Source organism: Canis lupus, chromosome 19, assembly GCF_003254725.2.
Source record: "Canis lupus dingo isolate Sandy chromosome 19, ASM325472v2, whole genome shotgun sequence".
Classification (NCBI taxonomy): Eukaryota; Metazoa; Chordata; class Mammalia; order Carnivora; family Canidae; genus Canis; species Canis lupus.
The window spans coordinates 36,324,918-36,340,404 of NC_064261.1; the positions used below are offsets into that span (position 1 = coordinate 36,324,918).

General features: G+C 44.5%; 1 protein-coding gene and 1 long non-coding RNA gene across 2 annotated transcripts in view; both read left to right on the plus strand.

The window, feature by feature from the left end:
* LOC112648531 (uncharacterized) overlaps positions 1–9,839 on the plus strand; it is a 48,973-nt gene extending 39,134 nt beyond the window's left edge. The window contains exons 2-4 of the long non-coding RNA XR_003129108.3: positions 1,594–1,742; positions 7,336–7,549; positions 8,204–9,839. This is a non-coding gene — a long non-coding RNA (uncharacterized LOC112648531). The remainder of the gene's footprint in view (positions 1–1,593; positions 1,743–7,335; positions 7,550–8,203) is intronic.
* Positions 1–15,487, plus strand: part of GPR39 (G protein-coupled receptor 39) — a 201,755-nt gene that overhangs the window by 65,387 nt on the left and 120,881 nt on the right. The gene's annotated exons all lie outside the window — the stretch shown is intronic.

The window sequence follows — 15,487 nt, forward strand, 5'->3', positions numbered from 1 at the left end:
TGATTTCTTTGGAAGTACCAATATTTTGATACCCAACAGTTAATACCTTTTGGGTGCCAGTGAGTCAATATTTTCAAGGCTTTGATATCTTTGCCCTAGATTCCCTATAAATAGTAAGTTACAAATCAGATGGAGTCAAATTATAGCAATGCCAATTTCTCCCTCTCTGCTTTATCTTGCTTTAACAGAATAGAAAGTCATTCACATGTCCTCTAAAAGAAATACCATGTAAATGCTTAATGACAATTACAGCTGACCTATAGAGTTATCTTATGTATAGCATTTAGTTCTGCAAGAATATACCTCGGTGTATGGCATTGTAGTGTAGCAAGTGAAAACAAAGATGCAGGAACCATTGCCTGAGTTTGAATGGGAACTTTATCATACACGAGCCGCATAACCTTGAATCAGTTTCTTAAGCTCTTTGTGACTCCATTTTTTCATAAAATAAAGGAAATAATAATACAAGCATATGTCATTGTTTATAGGGATTAAATGTGGTCAGAGCAGTAGTGGACATCTGAGGAGTATACAGGATGTGCCAGCCATTGTTATTGACCAAGAATGGCCCCTTAGGGGCCGTGTGTGAGACAATTGGAACAGCCTCAGTACAAGGTCAGCTCTCATCCATCAGTAGAATCCCATGGATTAGCCTGTGTCCCATCCCTTTTGCTTCATCCAGCTCACTGGTGGGTACATGACACAAATGTCAGGGGTCTGGGCAGCCCTTTATATTGGTTTCACATCCAACTGATTATGGAGAGCTGCTGTAGTCATCCCACATGTACAAGTCCCTCTTGTGTTAGAAGAAGTCTATTTCTGGCACCCAGGCTGCGATCCACATTGGTTATATGGCCAATGCCAGTTTTTTCGTGCTACCCCAGAGCACAGTGCCAGGTAGTATATGGCTCTCAAAAAGATCTCTACCCTCAGTCGCCACTGACATTGTTTGACTCCAACACCTGATTGCTCTTCAGTGTTCCCCCTCGTGGAGATCATAAAGACTCTACACTGCATACAAATTGACCACTGAGAATTCTAGCTCTGCATTCTCTTCCAAGGCTTATGGCACAAGCCCAAGAAGGCCTTTCAGTGTCTGGAGAGCTGCTTCTTGGGGCAGGAATCACAACTTTCCTGGGTACTTTAGATAGAGGCTACTTTAGATAGAGGCTACTTAAAATTCTCAGATTAGAGATGGCTGGGAATATGCTGTCCTGGGAATCCCAATGGTATATCAGCTGCCCTCTTGTTAGTTGGTGGATCAGATGTAGGAGTTTCTCTTGACCTTGAAAGGAATGTCTCCACTCAGCCTCATACACTGAACCCCAAGGAACTGAGTTTCTAATGCAGGCTCTGGATCCTGTTCAGATTAATGACCCATCTTTAGTCCCTTAGGTCACTCTGTAAAGCTAAAAGTGTACTTTTTAGTGCAGTTTCACCTTCACTCATGATCACTGGTGTGTTGCACTAGCTACAGGCTTGTGGCCAGCTCCAGAGGCCAATATTCAGTGAACATGCCTATGGCCAATTGCATGATATTAACATGTCCCTGGGGCTGCATGGTAAGGAGAATTCTGTGTCTTCCTTATCTAGCTGCTTAACTGACCAGAAACCTTGAAAACAAATTCCCTGTTTAAAAGAAGTGAAAACTGCTGCCTAAACAACTGAGAAAGATTTCAGAAGGCATCGGTGAGCTGGCAAGGAGCAAAAACACGTGAAGGCCACAGACTGAATGGAAGCAGGTATTAGAGAGGTACAGTGGTCCCTTGTGGTTATTTGCCAGATTAGACAAACTTGACCATTGGTTTGTATGGGCATGAGAGACCCCCCCCCAAAAAAAGCCCCAAATTAGAAGTTCACTTGGTCTGTCCAAACTGGGAAGTCCAGTCAGTGACTGACTGTCCCAACATACATTAAGTCAGGATCTCAAACAGTTATAGCCTCAGAGTAAGGATGAATAAGCCCCAGGGGACAGTAGGAAGTCTTGTCTCTACTCCTGATTCTGAATGGAAGGGATGTATTGTCCTACAAGTGGTAGTACATCTGAATGTCCTCATGTAGGCTTGCAGCCTGGACTCACACTATATGGGACGTTTGAAAAACCTCAGGTGGAAAATTGAGTTTTAAGTTGAAGTCCGCATTGGTTGTACCACAGGCACTTGGCAGAAGGAAACACATCTTCTCTGGAGGAACTCGCCTGTAACCCAGGCCTCGAGGAATTCTCATAGATAACGTTCTGGGAAAAAAATGAGCTTATACTTTGAGAAGAAAATTATAAAACCACATATGGGAGTCAAAGTACTAAGAGTGAAAGCCTGAAAAACCAAGATGGCTGAAGCCTATCCAGAGTGGTTTCAGACATTGGTACTAGAAGGCGCAAATTATAAAATAATAAGCTTAAGGTGAGAAACCAAGTGGCTTAGAAAATAAAAAAGGAAAATGAGATTTTAGGTAGTCATGCAGATTTGACAAGGAACCAAATAAAAACTTTCAAGGTGAAAATTATAATAGTCAAAATTTAATAATTCTGTTTAACAGATTTAATAACCAATTAGATGTAGCTGAAAAGATTAGTCAGCTGAAATAAATTTAAAGAAATTTATTCATTAGTGCAGTCCAGAGAGGCAAGGAGATGGGAACATGAGAATTAGCAGTCATGAAGGATAGAGTGGGAGTTGCAGAAGAATACTGAAAAGAGACTATTAAAAGAGATAATGCGATGATTTTTCCCAAACTGATGAAATTAAACAGATTCAGGAAACTATGATGCCTAGATAGCTGTCCAGGGCAAATGTAATGTCAAAGACAAATGTAATTAAAGTAGCTCAGGAAAAAAATGTACATAACTTTCTAAAAATCAATCCATTTCTAGGTCCTAGTTGCTTTCCACATTGGCCAGCAGGGAAACTGAATGATAAGTAGGCAAATTACTCGCTTCTTCTGGACTTTCTTGTTTGTGTGGTTATAGTCTTAGTTATACCAGAGGAATTTCTGGTGAACATTTTTGAGAGCTCCTCGGACTTCACTTTGGCTCATTACAATGACTTGCATGTCCTGGGTGAGGAAACAGTCCCGTGTGTGAGGGTGGGAGGTAAGGTGGGGGGAGGGGGGGGCGGGACACCTTTATTTGATCAATAGTCATTGAATAAGAGTATTTTTACTAGGCAGATCAAATCTTTGTTCTAATCCTTTTCTTCTCTATGTGCACTACCATGCAACAAATTTTGCTATGTTAGGAGTGGCATATATTTTGTCAATTTTTAATACCTTATAAACCTAATCTGTCTCTGGAAGGTGAAAAGCTACATCAGAGGGTAGAAGAGGCTCAGACCCCAGTTTCTTTGGACACATACCCAGGGACTAGGAGCTCGTTAGCTCTGATGAGACCCCTGTGAGAGTCTGAGGGGAGCTGTGTGTCTCAGCAGGCAGTCCTGTGGGCACCTGCTTACAGCTGCCTGTTTGCCTATACTCTCTCCTGCTTTCCCTCCTGCCCTGTCAGCAAGCCACACTGTTTTGCTGAAGCCCAGCTCACTGAGGGTGCAGAGGCCTTCCCTTCAGTGGAGAAAAGCCAGAAGAACTCCTTCTCTCTAAGAAAGGAGGGGGAGAGAAAAATGGCAAGTTGGAGGTGCAGCACGCAGCCTCTTAATGCACATATACTTTGCTTTATGCTGGCATTGGAGACAGCCAGGAGATGGAAAAGGAAAGAAGGGCAGTTTTCAGGCCAAATCCTGCTTCTCCTCAGAAATCTCTAATCATAAGCTCTGGATTTAGACTAAGGGGATTTATGCAATATTTATCGTATATTTAATGGACTTCTGTTATATTCTGGGCAGTATTCTAGACAGTGGGGGGTGGGAATCATAGTGAAAAAATAGACAAAAATCCTGACCTCCTAGAGCTGATAGCCTAGTGGGGGAGCCAGAGCACAAGCCAGTAGCTGCTGGTGGCTGGTAAAAGCTGTGGAGAGGAATAAAGCAGGGAAGAGAGAGGAGGGTCTGGGGAATGAAGCTGGCTCTTTTCAGGATGTTCAGGGAAGGCCCAGAGGCAAGGTGCTGGGAGCAGAGCCATGCAAGAGGGAGTGCTGGTCCCAAGGTGGTGGGCAGGCTTGCCTCGCACTGGACGGAAGCCCACACAGCCTGTCCTCAGTACGGAGACTGCCCTGACCATGGGCCCCCAGCTCTAGGCAGGCGCTCCTGAGCTGGGGAGCTCCCAAACATCACCCCAGGGTGGAGGGAGTGGAGATGCGCTTGTGAAGGCGGACTGGCTGGGAAGGCTGGGGTGGGGTTAGGCCAACAACCAGGAAAACCAGGCCCTGGAGCTGAATCTGTAACTGGGTGCCAGCTCAAGTGTGAACCATCACAAAAGGAGCTGCTATAATTTGCGAACCTTGAACCAAGCTGAGCCCCAAATTAATCTTTTTTTTCCCCACTGAGCTGAGCATTCAACCAAGGATTTTTCAAAACAGCAACACCTAGTAAGCCAGTCTGAACCAGAACCAAGCCTATTCATTTTCTAAAAGTATTGAACTGGAACAATATAGGAATATTAAAGTATCTTTCAAACTAACCCAGAATTGAACGGATCATTCACAAGTGCCCAGCCTGAGATGGAAAAAAATCTCTTTTTAGAGAGACCATTCTGCGTGTATTAAATGTCTGGCTGAAGAGTCTGTCCTCTTCAGCACTGCCTTGTGACCTCTTTTAAATTGTAATCTTCAGCTTAATTCTTACATTTAACTTTTCATTTGCACAATTTGTTTGCCTGGTTTTTCAACATGGTCTTGACAATAGGAGCCCCATCTTGTATTGCCCAGAGATCTTAGCACAATTCTGGCTAGGTATAGGATAGGTGTATGAGTGTGTGTGTGGGTGGGTGGTGGGGAGGAGGGGCGGGCTAGGGGCATGAAGCTACTGAGTTTGAAATTTGTTTTGCAAGCCAGAGGAAGCCAGTGGAAAGGTTTTAAGCAGGGGGTGGTGTACTCAGATTTGAGTTTCAGAAATCACACTGTGGGGCAGAAATGTTGAGAAGGGGCAGGAATGGAGGCAGAGAGTCTGGTTAGGAAGTGATTGTAGTAATCTGAGTGAGGAGTGATAAAAATGCAGTGTGTGGTGCCCTGAAATCAGAAACTGGGTTGGAATCCTGTCTTCTTTTATTTATTTTTTAAGATTTTATTTATTTATTAGAGAGAGAGAGAGCACAATTGGAGTGAGGGGCAGAGGGAGGCTTCATATTTCCTTGCCTTGTGACCTGGGGCAAATCATACCACTTGTGCATGCATTAGTCCTCTCTCCTGTGAAGTTGGAGGCTAATCATGCTCCCTGCATCATGTGCATGTGATTTATATGACACAGTATGTGCAAAGTATGGAGAGCTTCAAAATAGTGCCTGACAACAGTGGGCACTTGGGTCATTTTCATTAGTGGCATAGAGAGAAAGTAATAAGTAGGAGACATATGTAGGTAGTAGAATCAATAAGATTGAGTATGGGTAAGAGTGAGAAGAAGTTAAGGATGCATCAGGTTTCTGATTTAGACAGTTAAGTAGATGGTGGCCACATGAGGGTAGGGGGATTTGGGAAAGGAACCAGATTGGAAAGGCAACAGTTGAACGTGTTGAGTGGGAGGTGACTTAACCTGGTAGGTCTGAGTTTTAGCAGAGCAGTAGAGGCTATAACTGGATACAGACATGGGCTTTATTTGCAGAGCCCCTGGATATGTTGAATTCACCAGAAAGAAGATGCAGAGCGGGAAGACAACATTTGGGGCAGGTTGATATTTCAGAAGCAAATTTAAAAAGACAAGGCTATAAAATAGAGGTTAAGGAAGCAGCTGAAGAGGTAGGAGGAAAACCAAGAACAAACCGGAATCGCAGAAGCTGGGGGAAGGAATTCCAAGTAGGGTGTGATCATTCAGAAATGAACACATTTCCAGGGGTGATATGGCTTCACTGGCCTCCATAGTCTGGTTTTTCTGGGAGGGAGTAGATAGATTTCAAGAGGCTGAAGAGCAGCTGGGAGGGAGGATTGGAGAGAGCATGAGTAGGCAACTCTTTCAAGACTCTTGGTCATAAGAGGTGGGGCAAGATATAGGCCCTCACAGAACTTCTTTCCCTGAATCAGGGTTTGGATTTCCTTGCCAAACCAGGCGACGTTACAGAAGTGGTCCGAATCTTTACCTGGCTGAGGCCTCTGCAACCCTCTGAGGGAGACCTACCCCTTTCCCAGTCTCTGTTGAACCAATACCGCAGGAACATGTTTATTGTCTCTTTTTTCGAGTAAAATCCAAGGTCCTCAAAGGCAGATATCTTTCCTGTCAGTTCTCTTCTGTTTCTCCCTCACTAATTAATGCCTAGCGTTATGTTGGCATTAATTCCCGTTATTCACCCAATCACACAGGGCTCCCATTGTGGGATCCAGGACAGAAATTTCCCTCCGGCTTTTATTCCAGGCATGATTTTCCCTGAGCAGTGGGATCGTTTCCATCACATGAACACTGCCTCGTTTCATGTTTCCCTCTGATTATGCTCCTCTCTTTGAGGAACTGAGTCAAATTGTATCCCATTTTAGCAGATGATAGAACATTCAAGCACATGTTGTAGTATGAATCATTCAACACATCCCTAGCTTCAGCTTTATTTTTCCTCACTTTATTTTTCATCTCCCTGGTTTCCTCATTTCCTAATATTTAGTTTCTTACCCTGAATGCGTTTTTCCAGGTTCTTCAAATACCTTCCAAAACAAAGTGAGTTTATACATCAATAATAGGAATGATAGGGCGGTAACCAGAAGAAGCTGTGAGGAATTCTTTTGGAGACTTAGGAGAAGTGAAGTAGATAAGAGGCTGAGATCACAGGTAGTGAGAGGGGATGTGATCCACATCCTTGGAAGCTCTGTTGGGCTTCCAAGGGATTTCAGCCTTGTTGGAGACAAATCAGAGACAGTAGGAAGAGAATAATAATATAACAAGGCCATACAAGAAGAGTATGTCTCCATAAATGGTTCAGGTGAGGAGACATATGGGTATCAGAAAGGAGAGGCCATCTTATGTGATTGGCATGTTCTAGAAGGCTTCATGGAAGACTTGGGATAAGTCTTCAGCCTTGAAGAAGAAATGAGATCTAAAGAGTGCACATAAACCTTATGTTCATTGAGAATGGGAGTAGCCACCATGCCAGATGGCTGGACATCTAGATCAACTCATGGCGGGAAGGAGGCACCAGCTGGCATTAGGACTGTGACCCGTAGGGATCAATTTGTGGACCTCGATTTGGAAGCCCTGGGTGGTGGTCTCTGCCAAGGTCGGAATAGGACAGGATCTGCTCTCTCTTTCCTGGTAGCTTGACCTGCGTCTTCTGGCCAAGGTTTGTGGATAAGTGTGCCCATTCCTGCCCATTCCGATCTGCCTTCCTCGCTGACCACAATGTCCATAGAGAGGGCAGGCTGGACTGCAGTTCTACCGAAGGCTCAGAGAGCACACCTTCCTTGCCAACTCATCCATCAGCAATAAACGGAACTTCTTGACAGTTTTAAATTTCCTGCCAGGAGCAGCTGGTGAGTATTCCTCCAGAGAAGCAGTCTTGGAGAAGTTTTAGCAGCATCTAGCTAGAGAACGTATTTTCTCTCTCCTCCTCCTTCCATCTCTCCCCCCACTCCCCTCCCCACTGGTCTCCTTCCCTTCCCCTTCCCTCCTCTGGTCTGATTTACCTTTAAAGACCCTGCTCTTCTTGGATCCCTAGTCCCTGGGAATTAATTTAGGGACAAGGGAAGGCTTTCTCTGCACAGCCAGCTGAGTTACTACTCATTACCATCTTTAAGATTCAGAAAGCAGCCCTCTCTTTAAAGGTTCTTTTAATGAGCCAGTCCAGCATCGGACTTCCAATTTTCGCCCCTGCCAGACAACAGCCGCTGGGAGGGCCTGGGAAACCAGTCTTGCTTCCAGACACTTGCAGCTTTTGGGGCCACAGGAGCAATATAATTATTCCCCATTAGTGCTCTATGAAAGTGCAGATGGTGTGCAGAGGCCGGATGCTGTTTGGCTTGCCTTTTTCCCTCACTGAAACATTTTGGTTTATGCCCCTTCATTTCAGAAAATAAGGGCAAGGCCTGGCTCAGCGTGTTTACCAGTCTCTCCTGCTGGACAGGTTAACAGCAGAGCGCAGTGCTGTAAATGTCCTATATGGAACCTCTAATTACTTATTTACCCAGGCACATGAAGATACGTGTTCTCCTCCAGCAGGAAAATGTGTGAATCAGAACTCCCTCTGCTGCTGCAGGAAGCACAGTCCAAAAACCTCCGTCACCTGAAACCAGAGGCAGAAGCCCGAAAAATAACCCGGTGATGATTTTATCAGCGATCGGCAACAAGACCCTGAAAACAGGAATGTGGATGTCCTGTAGGGTGGAGGTTTCAGGGCTCCCCCACCAAGCTCAGCCGGCCCCCCTCCCCCGAACCAAACCGTTTTTTGCTTTCTCTCCACTTGTCCCTGGCTCTGTTTGAGATTAGAAGTATTTCTGACATGCTGTGCAAATATATGCAAATTCGATGTGAGTTCTTGTCAACTCCACTTTGCCCAGTGTGGCTGGGCTGCTTGTGCAGCGCTGGGCGACTGGCCTCCCGGAATCCCAGCAATATGGCCTGCCCGGCCCGTGCCAGGAGCTATTAGCAGCCTTGACGAATGGGATGAAGGAGCTCAGAGAGCCCCACCGTCCCTGTGAGTAATAAATACCGGGGCGCTTAGGGTGCGGAGAAGCACGAGGTACTGTCAGAGGCAGGAGGGAAAGAGCTGGCTTTCTCTGATTTTTTAAAATATCTGTTTGGTTTCTGAGTCTTACTCTCATTTTTATGCAGCCTTGGTGGAAATTTGCTATTCTGACAAGAACAATTATTTGATGACATCCTTATTCCTGGGTCTTTTTTCAGAGCTGGTCTTCCGAGGCTGCTGAGGTTGTCCAGAGGCAGGCATCCTGATGCACGTGAGGCTGGAGGCAGAGACCGTGTAGAGATACACACTCTAATGTCTATCCTCACAGGGCCTACCCCTCATTTGCATCTGAATTCCAAATAGCCAACATATGGCACTTAAAATGGACATCCTCGAGCAACTGGAAATCTGTCTCCGTTTTCTTGGGATCGTCATGGGTCATCCCCCTTTTTCAATCTCTGGGGTCTCTCCCTCCTTTTTCAGTTACCTTAGTTGTCTGTTCTTTGTAGGCTGAATATGAGAGGAAGAGTGGGTTCTGGTTAGGTTGGGGAGGCCAGAGGAAAGGGGACAGGTGGAGAAGTCTCTGTACTCATGTGACTACTGCTACCTTCAAACTTCGCTCTTCATAAACCAGCCCTGCTAGAGAGCAGAGGATCCTTTGTGCAATCTGTGATCTTACCGTTCTTGCCCATGCATCCCTGTGCAAACGGTAAAAAAAAATAAATGTTGGACTCCTCTAGGACTTTTATGTAATTGTCATAACTAATTAAGAGTCATAATTATTTCCTACTTTGGAACAAAGCTCTTTCTCACACTCCACTTAGTATGCCAGGTCTGGAGTGTGTATGAATAAATTCCTGTTGCTCCTCCCCCTGAAGCTGTCCAAGGAAGAAACAGCTCAAACACACCTTAACCCCCCGCATTTGGAGTGTGTGCCCTAATGACTTACTAATGGTTCTTGAGAAATGGATAATCTCTGCAAATGTCTGAAAGAGAAATGAGTGATTTGAAGGGCTCAGCAGAATCCCAGGAATATGTTACGATAAAGGTTTCTTTCAACCATGTCCTTGAAATGCAGAGCTGTTAGCTGTAAAAGGATCTGTATTCTGGGTCCCTGAAATAGGCTCCAGCCTGGCGTCATCACTAAAGCAGCACCATGGGCAGCCCGGGTGGCTCAGGGGTTTAGCGCCGCCCTCAGCTCAGGGTGTGATCCTGGAGACTCGGGATCGAGTCCCACATCGGGCTCCCTGCATGGAGCCTGCTTCTCCCTCTGCCTGTGTCTCTGCTTCTCTCTCTCTCTCTTTCTGTGTCTCTCACGAATAAATAAATCAATTTTTTTTTTAAAGCAGCAGCATTTAGGCTCACATGTCAATTACAGGTGACCATTGTGTCCAATTTTTTGTGTGTGTGTGTCCAATTTTTAACATTAAATTTGTGCATGAGTCTTTTTTTTTTTAAGATTTTATTTATTTATTTATGAGAGACAGAGAGAGGCAGAGACACAGGCAGAGGGAGAAGCAGGCTCCATGCAGGGAACCTGATGTGGGACTCGATCTCCGGACTCCAGGATCACGCCCTGAGCTGAAAGCACTTTCCACTGAGCCACCCAGGCGTCCCTGGTGCATGAATCTTTAGCTACGAAGAGCCTAAAACCATCATTTGTGTTCTTTTGCACAACATCTAAACATTATTTTCGTGTGTCTATTGATTGGCAACAAAACATCTCTCAATGGAACTTTGGTTTTCCATTAATTGAAAGAGCAAAAGCCACTTCTAACTGGTGTCAGTTGATTCTAGTTTGGGCCCTGGTTCCAGAAACCTTGAGTGGTGACTGTCTATTTTTTGGATACCCGAATACTCCTTGGACTTGAAGCCCTCAAGAGAGACCATTTATCTCTATCAGCTTCAAAATGCTCTTCTGGCAGGTGCCGCCTATTCACAATTAGAAGGGCCTGCTTCTCCTAACAGGCCCTCACAGAGTTTCCTTTCCCCTCAGATGACAGTAGGACTCTCATCTTTTTCAGTTTCAGCTGTGAGGATGGCATTGTGTGTGGCATATTTTCCCTATGTTTCCACGTAAACAAGAATTAAAGCCATCGCTTAGAAGAATTAATGAACATTGGGTGACTCCCTGTCACACCCATAAGATTCTAGCACAATTAAAAAAATACATAACCTAGCTGTTGAACTCATTTGTTGAACTGTTTAGAAGAGTGTTTTCTTGATGTGAAAAACAATTGCAGTGCGTCACAGGTTCCCCAAAGTGAATTTTTTGTAAACTGCTTAGCCTGGGATTTGTCGTGACATCACCTCAACGTAGCTCTCCAAATGTGCTGAAATATTGTCCAGTTGTTTCTCTGTTACACGCTACTAAATAGGTATATAAAAAGGACATCATTTTATTTATATGTAGATATGAGATATAAATAGAATAATTGTATGCAGTGCTCGGCAAAATGTGAAAAGGGGTGCGGCAGCCCAGAATATTCTATATTGAGTAGGACCTTAAAAGAGACTAGGAAGTCTTTAGCAACTGGGAGTCTGAAGATAAGGAAAGATCAGGGCAAAATTTCGTGTCATGCAGCTTGGCAGCCGGTAGGTCTCAGTAACAATAGGTAACATTTATGAGCGCTTATAGATATCAGGACTGCTCTGAGCATTTTACATGTGTTTTCTCCCTTAAGTGATTTAGATGTAGGCACTGAGAATTGAAAAGGATAAGAAAAGAACTTGCCCCAGTGAATGGCACAGCTAGAAAGTCCCAGGGTCGAGGTTTGAACCCCAGGAGTCTGCGGTACAATTCTAACACTGTCTATCTGGAGTTAGGTCAGATTTCACAGGTTAAGGACATAGTCCCAACAAGCCTGCTCTCACGGCAGACACACCTTGGGGACTCCCAGGTCACTCACATCTCTGACTAATTAGCTACAAATTCTGGTATCCTCTGACTCCCTCAGGTTGGATAATTCACTAGAATAACTCCTAGAACTCAGGAGAGCTCTATACTGTGATGATGGTTTTATGATGAAGGGTACAAATCAGAAACAGACAAAAGAAATGCCTGTTGGGTAAGGTCTGGGAGGGTAGGAAACACAAACCTTCCACTACTCAGAATGTGTCACCCTCTTGCAGAAGTCTCCACTGAACCTAGAGTCCAGAGTTTTTATTGGGGTTTCCTTATGCAAGGTAGTTGGTTGAACCATAGGAGACATGATTTAATTCAATCTCTGCCCCACGCTCCTACTTCTTCCCAGTACATAGGTTAGGTCACATCACTTGGCTCTAAGTCCCAACCCTCTAATCACATGGTTGGTCGTTGGCACAACCAGCCCCCATCCTGAAGCTGTCCAGGGGCCCTCCCAAGAGCCACTTCATTATCATCAACTCAGGTGTGGTCTGAGGGACCCACCTTGACTAACAAAGACACTCCTGTTACTTAGGGGAATTCCAAGGGATTAGAGGCTTTCTCCCAGGGGCCAGAGACAAAGGCCAGCCAAATTCTTTATTATACAACATAGTCTAACTGCAGAGGCACGTCACTCACTATAGGAGGTCTCAGCTCCTTTCACTCCCTGGGTCCTGCATCAAGCCTCTGCAATGTGCCTCCCAGGTGAACATTGACTTTTCTGTTTCTGAGGTCTTGCCTGAGCCCTGGCCACTGGGTAAGTAGAGGGCTGCCTTCTGAGGATCAGAGGCTGAATGTTCAGGGCCCTGCAAGTTTTCTTTTTCTTTTAAAGGTTTATTTATTTGAGAGAGAGAATGCGTGCAAGTGGGGGGAGGAGGGGCGGAGGGAGAGAATCTTAAGCAGACTGTGTGCTGACTCTGGGCTCGATCTCACCACCCTGAGGTTGCCACCTGAACCGAAACCAAGAATCTGACTCTTAACTGGCTACACCACCCAGGCGTCCCTGGGTCCTATCAAGTTTTCTAATGAGAAGGTGTAGATTTCCCCAGCAAAGACAGGAAGCCACCCATTTGGATAACAAACATTGCCATACATTTAAATGCAGCAAGCTGCAAAAGTTTTTCCCAGAGACCAAATGCACCACCTTGCTAGGTGCAAAAAAAAAAAAAAAAACCATATTTATGTGCCACAGAGGGCAGTGCTGGCCTATTACCTGCTATCAGCAGCTGGGAGCCCAGAGACGCCCCTATCCCATCCTTTTGCAGGCAGAAGTGTTGGGGAAGGAAAATGGAATCACAGACCGCCCGAGGAGAGAAATGCCTTTTCACACTTTATGTTCCTCTGCCCACCAGTCCAGATAGCCTCAGACCATGGGACCCAGCTTCTCGGGTACAGGGCTCAGAGGGGTGCTTGGATCAGCTGTTAAGTCCCACAGGCCTCTCAACTTCCCAGGAGAGGGAAGGCAGATAGAGAGGGAGGGCTTCCTAGAAATCCAGAGGGACTGGACAGTGCAAGGAAGAGACAGGAATCAGAAACTGCTGGGGAGTCAGAAGATGGGAAACCAGAATCTTCCCTGATGACTCTAGCTTCTCCCCAGTATGATTTATACCCTCTCACCTCCAGGCTTCTCCCTGACAGCCCAGAGGCAGGACAACTCTTGCTGTGCTGTGATGGGACTAGGGGATGAGCAGCTTAATATATGGTGTTGTCTGGATATGCAGGGGGGAAAAAAAGAAAAAAAAAAGTTGGAAACCTTTCTGATTGTTAAAATAATATATGAACACTAGAGAGAAAGTGGAAAGATGTGCAGAGCAGAAAAAAAAAAACCCTAATTCCTGCCTATTCTCAAAGAGAGCCACTTGATAAATTTGGTGTTTTCCTATCTAAAACCAATACTGACCTAACCTCAAACACCTCACACGCGCGCACACACACACACACACACACACTCAGAAGGCTCATATGTATCCACACACATGTGAACATGCACACACGTACATGCTCGCATACACCCACATATGTACGCACACGTGCATGTGCACATGCATTTATACCTGCCATATGTGTTCATTCTTGTGTGCACACACACACACTCACATACACACACACTTATCTCCTCCTATCTGATTACTCATTTTCTGAACTTGGGAACCAATTACATGTAGAAATGGATACATGCTTCTAATCGTATTTGAAAAATTTTCATTACATTATATTGCAACTATGTTTGCATTCTTCATAATTCCTTGAAAACAAAGTTTTGGATAGCTGTGGCCTTGAGTGAATCTCTTCACTGCCCTGACTCCCTGGTTTTTTACCTGCAAATAGGCACAGGGATTCCCACCTCACAGACCAAATGATAAGAGGTCTTAACGAGATGGAAGGTGAGGAGGTGCTGGCGCTGTGCAGGTTGTACCGCAGGTGACACCCCACCACTAGTTCTCTCTCTGATTCTGTCCGCATTGGCTTTGACATTTTATCTCTGCCTCAGTTTGGCTTAACTGTCTGAAGACACCTGGCCAGGTCCTGAAGCATCTGAATGGAAAATGTCACACACAGCTCAGAGGGGAGAGGCTCTCAGGAGGCTGTTGGCCCTGGGTGCAAGAAGGGTCACCCAAGATGGGTAGGAGGGAAATATTTCCCAAACCAGTAACTAATTTTTAGAAATCTGTGCATCCCCCATGAGAGACTTCATGGCACCAATGATGTGGATCAAACGAATGGACTCACAGTCAAATCAGTTGGTCATGACATTTGTACACACAGTCCTGGTACGTGTGATCAAGTAACCTTGACAGCTTACTTGAATTTTGACTCCTTAAAAATTAGCCACAATGGTGACTTAAATTGCTCTATAGAATTAAATTCTTTTTGTTCTTGGTTTTATTGTTTGCTACCACAAGAGATCTAGTAAGAGAAGGCACACTGATGTTGAAATATGTGAAATGAATGACGAGCATAAACATGATGATAATTCTTCAAATGTGCCTCAAGATGGTCCTTATCTGACGGCACCTTGCATTCATCGGAACACCCGATGCATGCAGACCCGATGCATAAGGGTAGCTCTCCACCTCCAAAAGCCATTGTTAAAAGGAGAAAGTAGAGTGATGATTATATCCAATTTGGCTTTTGATTTATCCAGAATAAAGAATACCTTTACCCCAAATATATTATTTGCAGGTACGGTTAAAAAGAAACCCTAAAAATGAGCATTCTTTATCTCATTATCTAAAAGGAAAACACAAGAATCATAAAAATTAATGAGTTTACTTATAAAGTGCACATTGCAAGAATTCCCTGCGTCACATCGTGAAGCAGGGTTTGGTTCAAATGTGGCGATGAATTTTAATATATATTCAGTCCCCAAATCAACCCTGATATATTATAACACTTTGGAATTTATTGTCAACAAATCACGTTTTTCTTACATAATTAATCCAGAGTAAATTAAACTTTGTGCATCACTTGGTAAGTGCAAATATGTACAAATTTGACTACATATTATGAATATGATTAAATGTGATTAAAAGTAAAATTTATAATGCATTCTTTAATACTGTACTGATCTGAATGAGATATTTTAAACTTAAAATCCGTTCATACATAGAACCACACTGCTACGTATTTGTCATAAAACACACAGACCCATGGTATATGGTTTGTCACTTTTTTTCTTCACCTTTAACTCTCAGCCCTCAGCCCCAAATCCAATTCCCTGTCCTTGCCAGGTATAAGGAGCTTGTCCTGCATTAGCCTGGGCTCTGTCCTCTCCTGAAGGAATTAAGCTGTACTTTGGCTCTTTGTCAGTGTAGGGCTGTGTGTAAGTCAGGAGTAATTATTGTTCCTCATTCTTGCCTCTACAATTCTGCATGTATCAAT